Raw genomic sequence first — 9,644 nt, forward strand, 5'->3', positions numbered from 1 at the left:
CTTTACAGTCTACTCTCTTGGAGAGAATCAAGGAGAAACAGTTGGATGATCCACAGTTGGGGCAGAGTAGAGGAGATGTCCTAGCTGGAGTAGCTAAGGACTATATGGTGTCAAGTATGGGCTTATTGAGGTATAAGGATTGGATTGCGTTCCGATGGACATTGGGATAAGACGGGAGATTCTAGATGAATCTCATACTACCCCTTATTCTCTTCATCCAGGCACCACGAATATGTACCAGGATCTAAAAGCGTTATATTAGTGGCTTGGGATGAAGAGGAATGTGACTAAGTATGTGGCAAGGTGTCTAACTTGTCAGCAGGTTAAGGCTGAGCATCAGAGGCCATCATGGTTGTTGCAGCATCTAGATATCCCAGAGTGGAAGTGGGAGGACATAACAATGGATTTTGTGGAAGGATTGCCCAGGACAGTGGGCCAACATGATTCTATTTGGGTCATCGTGGATCGATATATGAAATCAACTCATTTTCTACCAGTGAGGATGAATTACACAGTTGACCAGTATGCAGATCTCTATGTGAGAGAGATAACTCGCCTTCATGGAACTTCGAGGTCTATCGTGTCTGATAGAGATCCTATCCTTACTTCCAATTTTTGGGGAAGTTTGCAGAGGGCAATGGGTACAGAGCTGAAGTTCAGCACTGTTTATCATCCTCAGACTGATGGTCAATCTGAGAGGACTATCCAGATATTAGAAGACATGCTGAGAGCATGTGTGTTGGACTTTGAAGGGTCCTGGAGTAAATATTTGCCTTTAATAGAATTTTCCTATAACAACAGCTACCAGTCTACCATTGGGGTGGCACCTTATGAGATGTTGTATGGTAGGAAGTGCAGATCGCCTATTTACTGGGATGAGATGGGTGAGAGGAAATATTTAGGTCTTGATGCAATTCAGAGGACCACCGAGGCTATCGAGAATATTAGATCTCGGATGCTCGCATCTCAGAGTAGACAGAAGAGCTATTCAGATCTGAGGCGGAGGAACGTAGAGTTCCAGGTGGGAGACTATGTCTTCCTTAGGGTTTCACCTCTGATAGGGGTGAAGAGGTTCGAGAAGAAGGACAAGCTGAGCCCTAGGTTCGTGGGACCGTTTGAGATCCTGGACAAGATCGGGTAGGTGGCCTATAGGTTGGCCTTAACGCTTGCACTGTCTAGTGTGCACAATGTATTCCATATTTCCATGCTAAGGAAGTATGTGTCTGATGGAACTCATGTACTGAGATATGAGGATCTGGAACTTGAGGCAGACTTGTCCTATGAAGAACAACTAGTTCAGATTCTAGACAGGAAGGACAAAGTCCTGAGGAAAAGGATTATACCTTTAGTTAATGTATTATGGAGGAACAGCAAGGTCGAGGAAGTGATCTAGGAGCTGGAGGCGGATATACAGACTCAGTATCCCGAGTTGTTCAGGTAAAATTTCGAGGACAAAATTTATGTGAGGGGATAGTTGTAACATCCCAAAATTACCTAATAAGGCTTAGGGCCTTGATTAGGGGGCCGGGATGGCAATATATGGAATTATATGCTTAAGTGTTATATTTAATTGTAATTATGTGGATTATGTGATAATATAACTAGTTGTGCATGTTTAGAGATATTAAATATGCATGTGGGCCCGTTTCTTATAAGAAGGGCAATCTTGGTAATTTGGCCCGTTACGGGCATAATTGTATATTTATGTGATATATGTGTGAGACCACATTATTATGTGGGTTTATTTGAGTTACTCGGCACGAGGCGATCCTAGGGAGCAAGTTAGCGAGAAAGTCACAATTGGGCTCAATACCCAACTCTGGGCGAGTCAAGGGGTATTTTAGGTATTAGGCATTTAATTGGGGTTATCGGGTAATGGAAATAATTAGAGATATATTTGAAGTTAGTGAGTTTAGGAGGGGATATTGGGGAATTTGATCATTTTGCCTTCGAGGACGTTTTTGGTACCCCAAGCTTCGAGATTAATTTAAGTCACTTAACTTAGGGAACTAAAGACAAAAACAAAACAAGTAAACACACACTTAGAAGCTTGGACCGACTCTCTCTCCTTCACTTTCACTTTTGTGCTCTCAAAGCTGTCCTAAGCAAACCATTGAGGAACTAAGGAATTTTTGGGCTAGAAATCAGAGAATTGAAGCTTAAACTTGGGGGATTAATTCTGTTGCAATTTGTGGGATTAATCATTAGTGGAGGTAAGCTCTTGACCATATTTTTGTCTTTAAATTATGGGTTTCCATGGCTGTTTTAGTGTGTTCTTGAACCATCTAGCTTATGAATTTAATTGGTGATTTAATGGGTTTTGGGACTGAATTTTTATTGGGTTTTGTTGCTGGAAACATGCTAGAACTATTGTGGTAATTGAATTATGGTTTTGGAGTTAATTTGGGTTAGTATGGAGTGGATTTGGCTGCTGAAAATGGATGAATTCTTGGGTTCGAGGGGCCAAGTCGCGGCTATGTTCTTGTGAAGTCACGACTTAGCTTGAGCCTAGGGCCTTGGAGAGTTTGTTTTAAAAGGGAATCTTTTTCTTAGGGCTCGAGATCGATTCCACTACCCGGTTTAGTGGAACTCGAGGCCCAGAGGCTAAGACTCGATCCAGAAGCCTTTATTCGATCGTTGTTGATGGAAGTCTATTTTATGGTTGTGACTAGGTCACCACTAGGGGCTCGAAACCGGGATCGTGCTTGAGGGTCGTTCTTATTTATGCTTACTCGGACCTAAGGTAAGAAAACTACACCCAATACGTGTTATACGTGATTAAGGCTTGGCCCGATTGTTATAAATTATCTGACTAAGGCTTGGGCCCCAAGGACATTTATATTTAAGTTTTTGCTTCACATGTTGGTTGATATCTGCTTAAGTGCTTTATGACTGTTGTGTGAATTCCGTGGTTAGGGCATGAGGCCCCGTTAAATAAGTATGGCCAGTATCGCAAGAATGGTTATTCGATGGTGTTATGTGATTAACATGCATACGTGCTTATTATGTTGGGATATGCCTATCTATATCTGTTTCTGTATTAAGGTTTGTATTCCTGGATTAGGGCTTGACTTATTAGTCAAGGACGGCAATAGCGCGTTGCGCGCTAGTCGAAAGGCTTAGGCCTGAACCAGCAACGTATTATTATGTTGGTCGACCATATGGTCGATGAAATATTCAAGCACCAGGTACGCTGGACTAGCTCTATGGCTAGTTACTCAAGGCTAAGGGCAAAGACCCTAGGTGACTCTATGGTCACGTAGCTTGGGCATAGGGCCCCTAGATTGACTTTATGGTCAATTGTTTAGGGCAGCGGTGCCAAATTGGTGCAATGACCACTTGTTTGTAACTAAATGACTATTTATGTAGGTTATTATTATTGCTGAACATGCTAGATAAGTATCTGAAAGTTTATATTATCTAGTTATGCACATGTTGAGTTTTCTTGCTGAGCCTGGGCTCACGGGTGCTTGGTGGTGCAGGTAAGGGAAAAGGAAAGCTTGACCAGCAGTAAGTTAGAGAGCTTCGGTGGCAGCGTGTACATATGCGGCTGTTCGACCACCACAGTCGGGGTTATCTTAGAGGAACTAGGGTTATAGCCTTGTTTTTTTGCCACTTAGGCAGGCTCAATGTAATTTTTGATGAATATTCTCTTTTTAAAAGTTTGGTTGTAACATTTTGGGATCCCATGTTGGTACGAAACTTTTTATATGAAAGTCAACGGTTCTTTTGACCAAAATCTTTAACCCTAACCCTTGACATTAACCTTATTCACACATTTTAAATCAAATGACTTAGTTAGTAAGTCTGACACAATTTTAAGTACACAGTGTAACGATCCTAGATTAGGAGGGCGTCTTATACGAGGTCATACATTGACGTATTTTTTGCTCCAAAACTCAAATTAAAATGCTCTAATCTCATTGGTTGAGTCTAATGAGGTTCCTATACTATTTAAAGAGTTCATATAAGTTAATTGGTGACATGATCACTCACCTCTCTCTCTCTCTAAAAGAACTCTCTCACTCTCTCTAGCTGTCAAGATTACTAGTTTTCTCCATAATCTTCATCAAGAAAGCTTAACTTGTATGAAAGATCAAAGCTTGTGAATCCAATCTCATTCCATTGCAGTAGCTTCAAGTAATTCTAATGAGAAGGCTAAGAATAGAGATTTTTGGACAACAAATCTACCTTTGTGTCAAGCCTTGTAACTTTTGTGTTTCACATTAAATCATAACTTTGTGATTTTGTGTTCTAAATGTTGTTTTTCAATAAAGGTCCATTTTACACTTTGTTCCTTTCTGTTCATGTAATTTGTGATCATCTACTATTAGAGTTAAATTACTTGTTGATTTTGCATTGAGTTGTAATACAAAACAAAGGTTGTTTAAAGCCTAACCCAACACATATTACTTAATTTATTATGGGTGGAAATAGACCTTATTTGGTGTCTATTTTGCACAATGACTCACTTTCAAAATATTTTAGGCAAACGACCTCTTTATCTTTAAAAAAACGTTTCTAAACTTTCTATTACACATTTTCCCTTTTTTCTTAAGTTACAGAAACTAAAAAAAAAAGCCCTAAACGATATTGCACTTTCTTCTTCCTCTCCTTCACACAGTCGGCCTCCACACCAGAAAACCAGAAACTCAACCCGGACACCGTCGTTCTCCATTCCTCTCCTTCACAGTCAGCTGGAGGTACGACGCCACCGCATCTCGCGCAAACCAGAACACCCAGAACTCTGCGTCTCGCGCGACCTAGACTGCCGCATCTCCGGCTATCTCACGCCCAAACCCAGCAACTCCAGCCATCTCGAGCTACCATCTGACCCTGCAGCTCCTTTTCTGTCTCAGCTCACGGTAATTTTTTTTCTTAACCAAAAACAAATCAAGAGGAAGAAGATAGCTGCTTATGACTTATTAAAAACTGGAAAGTTTGATGTATGTGTTGCTATAATTTTGATAAAGCTAATTGATTTGAGGCTAAGTTTAATATATAATGTTACTGATGTTCCTGGGAAATTTAAATATCAGTGCATGACTTTATTTTCTAAAGATTGGGGTGTCAATTTCTTTTTTGTTTTGGTTAGCATTGCACAATATTTGATACAACATATCATGGTTTAAAATCTTCTGCAGGCATTTAGATGTAGGTCTAGTAAAATTTGGTTATTTAGTAAGGTTATCAATAGAAAGCCAATTTTGATGCAGGTATCATTAATTCCCCTTGCAACACCTTGGTAGTTGTCAACCAAACGAAGTTGACTGACAACTATATCAGTCATTTTAGTGTTTCTAGTTTTCTAAATTTGAGCTGAACATGAAGTGATTAATGATGGAAATAAATTAAAGTAATGATATAATATAACATGATATTTTATCTTTTCCTGGCTACTCTTTTTATGATAATTCCTTAATTATTGGAAACCACTGAGGTTTGTGGTTGGAAATTTTCTAGTGTTGTTCTTGACTTTTTTGAGTTTTACAGATTAGGGGTTTGCTCAAGGTGTATGATTAAACTTGGTTTTTGGATATTGGAAGAACCAAACTCTTATTTTGACTCTAATTTTCTAGGGTTATTTTTTACTCTGTTGTAAGCTTTTATACGTTTGTCTGTTACGAGAAAAAAAAATTCTTATTAAAAGAATTTGGTCTGGTAGGGGCAGTTTGGAGGTTGCAATAAATTGGGTAGTGAAACACAAGAATGAATTTGATATATAGACCAGATGCTTATGAAATGATGATTTTGAGGATCACAAGGAAGAGGCATTTGTGAAGTGCTTTAGTGATAACAATACAAAGTATTTGACATTTGTAGGCTAAACTTAAACTATGTTAATGATGACAACATTCCCTTCTTTTGAAAAAAAAAACATAGCATGTGAAATTTACAACACTGTTTGGGATCCTTTGAAAAATGACAAGTACCAAACTGTTTAAGACTTGTGTTGTATATCACTTGGGGATTTATGTTGTTCTAGACCTAATTTGATAATATTTTATTCAACTATTATTGGATATCTATTAGGCATTTATTATGTTTTAGATTGATAATATGTTTGGATTTTGGAGTGCGTGTCTATTAATTTTGACAGGTTGTCTAAAAATTGGACTGCTTATCTATTAATTTTGACAAGCTGTCAAAATTTTTGACTGCATGACTATAAATCTCAACATGTTGTCTAAAATTTAGTTCGTTAGTGTATTAATTTCGATAACCTGTCTATTAATTTCGATAGCCTGTCTAAAAGTTTGAAAATGTACAAAAAAAAAAACTCCAATAACACTATATAATTGTACACATCATAATTATTGAATCTTAATTACTAAAATTAAACAAAACTTATTAATCTTTATGAAAATACTATGATGATCATGGATTGAGTAGCAAATATCCTAATCTACTATAATGATCAAGTAAAATTGATCTTAGTTTATCTATCTCAATCTTAATAAGATACTAATAAGATTGTCTATTTGATCTAATTATAGCTATTAACTCAGTCTAAAATTTAGTCTTCAATGTTTTCTATTCAAATTTTATCTACTTCTCTAAACTTTCGATTGCATGTCTATTAATTTTGACAGGTTGTCTATCAATTTCGACAGGCAATTAAAAATTTAGACTGCCAGCCTGGTAATTTCGACAGATTGTTTGAAATTTCTACTGCCTGTCTATTTATTTCAACATGATATTTGAAATTTCGACAGCCTATCTATTAATTTCGACAAACTATATATAATTTCGAATGCATTTCTATTAATTTCAACATGTCTAAAAGTTTGAAAATGTAAAAAAAAAAAAAAAGCTTTAATAACACTATATAATGGTACATATCGTAATTAAACTTAGTTAATCTTTATCAAACTACTATGATAATCAAGTACAACTGATCTTATTTTATCTATCTCAACCTTAATAATATACTAATAAGATGATAAATTGATATAATTGTGGCTATTCATGATATTAGATCCTAATTAACACTTTCTAGTTGTTAATTACAACTTTCCGATAATTAGTCGTGAATTTTGATTGCCTATTTATTAATTTCGACAATCTAACAATTATTTTCGACAAACCATCTGAAATTTCGGTCGCTTGTCTATTAATTTCGACAAGTTGTTTGGAATTTAGACAGCCCGTCTATTAATTTCGACAGCCTGTCTATTTTTTTGACAGCATTTCAAAAATTTTGAAAATGCACACAAAAACCCAATAACACTCTATAACCATACATATAATAATTATTGGATTCTAATTGACATATTTCAAAGTTAAACAGAACTTGGTAAATCTTTATTAAACTATAATTGATCTTAGTTCATCTATCTCAACCTAATAAGATGATAAATTGTTCTAATTAACACTTTCTAGTTCTTAAGCCTATTGAGGTACTATTAAGATTATTCTATTCATAGTATTAGATTAACACTTTATAATATTGAATTGATATTTGTTAGGTACTTTTTAAACTTATTAAAGTACTGTTAAGATGATCGATGGATCTAATGGTATCTAATAATAGTATTGGATCTTAATTACACTTTTTCGACTGCATGTCTAATAATTTTGATATGTCGTCTTAGATTTAGACGGTTTGTCTAATAATTTCGATTGGCAGTCTAAAAATTAGACAGTTTGTCAATTAATTTTGACGAGCTGTCTGAATTACTAAGTTTGGCAGGTTGTCTGAAATTTAGACCGTATGTCATTCAATTTCAACAATGTGTCTAAAATTTAAACAACTTGTCTATTAATTTCGATGATGTGTCTAAAATTTAGACAATCTGTTTATTAACTTCGACAACCTGTTTTGAAATTTTGACAACCTATCTAACAATATCAACAACTAATCTAGGATTTCTACAACTTGTATGAAATTTTTTCACTATGTACAAAATCAGAGCTAGATTAGAAAATTCGACAAGGTCTAAATCATGTTTGAAATTACACAAAATTATCAAAATATTACATATCAAACTAAGTCCAAAATAAATAAAAAATAATTAGATTTTGCATGTAGTTTTTGTGTGTCCATAACATCCACAATTGGAACACGTACGCTGCTTTTTTCCTTCAACATCGAAAACCTTTCTCTTTCCTTTCTTTGATGATGATTTAGGTGCAAAATTAGTCTTCTCATTTTGAAACTCTCATCTTAAAAGAATTTTTTTCTTCTTTGGTCTCTAGGGGATTCAATTTCACTAGTTTGGTAACAACTTACGCTTTAACCTCTTCTAGAAAATCCCATTTTGTTTCAGGTGGTACATGGTAAATGTATTTTGCACAAGTCATCCTCTAAAACTCAATCGTGTAGAATTTTAAGTATAGACGATAAACCTGTACTTCACAATACATTGTTGCAACGATGTCGTGAGCACAAGGAATCTTATCAATGTTAATATTTTTTTCGATGACATTTGAAAAAAAAATACAACAAACAAATATAAATTATTGGTATTAATTAAATTAAAAATTATATAAAAATGAAAATCATGTTGAAAATTTGGAAATTGGTCACCTGTCTAAAAGTTCAACAGGTGGTCGATAATACACCACATGCTGTCTAAAAAATTAGACTAATCAAAATTCAGACAGGTGGTCTAAAATTTATATGGGTGGTTGAAAATGTACGACAACTGATAATGTCATCTTTGTATTAATATTTGATAAGTATTTTCATGCTTGGACGGTGTTATGATAGCATTTTTTTTAGTAGTGTTAACTTAGTTTCGTGAGTCTACAACATATTTTTTACATTGCATTTTATGATGATAAATCTGATATTTTGATGACAATTGTAGTTTATGATTCATAGGTCGAAAAAGACTTGCTGAGATGAGGTTAAAATGAAGTTTTAGGAGCATTCCAGGCTTTCGGGATTAAAGTGGTGAAGTGGCGGCAGCGTACAAGCCCTCTAAGTTCGAGAATTGAAGATAGGTCGCGACCCATAAAATTCAGGCTGCGTCACTTTAATTGAAATTGATGTTTCTGATTGCATGTTCCAGTCAGGCCGCTGCCTGCTGTGCAGAAAAGTGAAGTTGGGCCGTTGCCCAGATTTTTCAGGCCGCAACTTGCGTGACTAATTTTGCCTATATTCTGTTTTAGGCCGTGACACGCAGAAATTCAAGTCGCGGCCTGCGACGCTATTTTTAGATTTTTAATTAGATTTTAAATGTAATTTAAATGAGACTATAAAAGATTATTAGAGTTAATTGGAGATTAAATTTTTATTACGGTTTTTTTAGAGAAAAAGACTCAGAAAGGGCTGGAGAGAAGACTACAATATTACAACACTATTGTTTATCAATCTAGTTTTTTTTCTTCCCTTAATCTCTTTAATTTTAATTATAATTATGTTAGTGATTATGATAGCTATTATGGAGTAGATTCATTTTAGGGTAAGGGTTAATTCAAAACCCAAGACATGAATTATTAATTGTTGATAATGAATATTATTTTTCAATTTATCTAAATATTAAATTGTTTCTATTTTCCAATTGAATGTTATGAATTTTGTGATTTCTTATTAGGTGGTCAACTAATTAAGGTTTTTCATTGTTCAATTGTCATTTTAGAATTACTACTCACCTAATAGTTTAAGATTCTAAGTATATGTAGTAAATTGCAATTGA

The 9,644-nt window shown here is 35.1% G+C and overlaps 1 long non-coding RNA gene across 3 annotated transcripts; it reads left to right on the top strand.

Annotated features, from left to right (window-relative positions):
• The first annotated feature begins 4,452 nt into the window (after nucleotides 1-4,452).
• LOC133782564 (uncharacterized) lies at nucleotides 4,453-9,342 on the top strand. 3 transcript variants are annotated; one of them, XR_009870588.1, is made up of 3 exons: nucleotides 4,513-4,865; nucleotides 6,594-6,642; nucleotides 8,814-9,342. It is a non-coding gene; the product is annotated as an uncharacterized LOC133782564 (long non-coding RNA). The 3 variants fall into 3 exon arrangements; XR_009870587.1 differs by having other exon boundaries at nucleotides 4,514-4,865; nucleotides 8,828-9,342; XR_009870586.1 differs by lacking the exon at nucleotides 6,594-6,642 and having other exon boundaries at nucleotides 4,453-4,865.
• The last annotated feature ends 302 nt before the right edge of the window (nucleotides 9,343-9,644 follow it).

Source organism: Humulus lupulus, chromosome 6, assembly GCF_963169125.1.
Source record: "Humulus lupulus chromosome 6, drHumLupu1.1, whole genome shotgun sequence".
Taxonomy (NCBI): domain Eukaryota; kingdom Viridiplantae; phylum Streptophyta; class Magnoliopsida; order Rosales; family Cannabaceae; genus Humulus; species Humulus lupulus.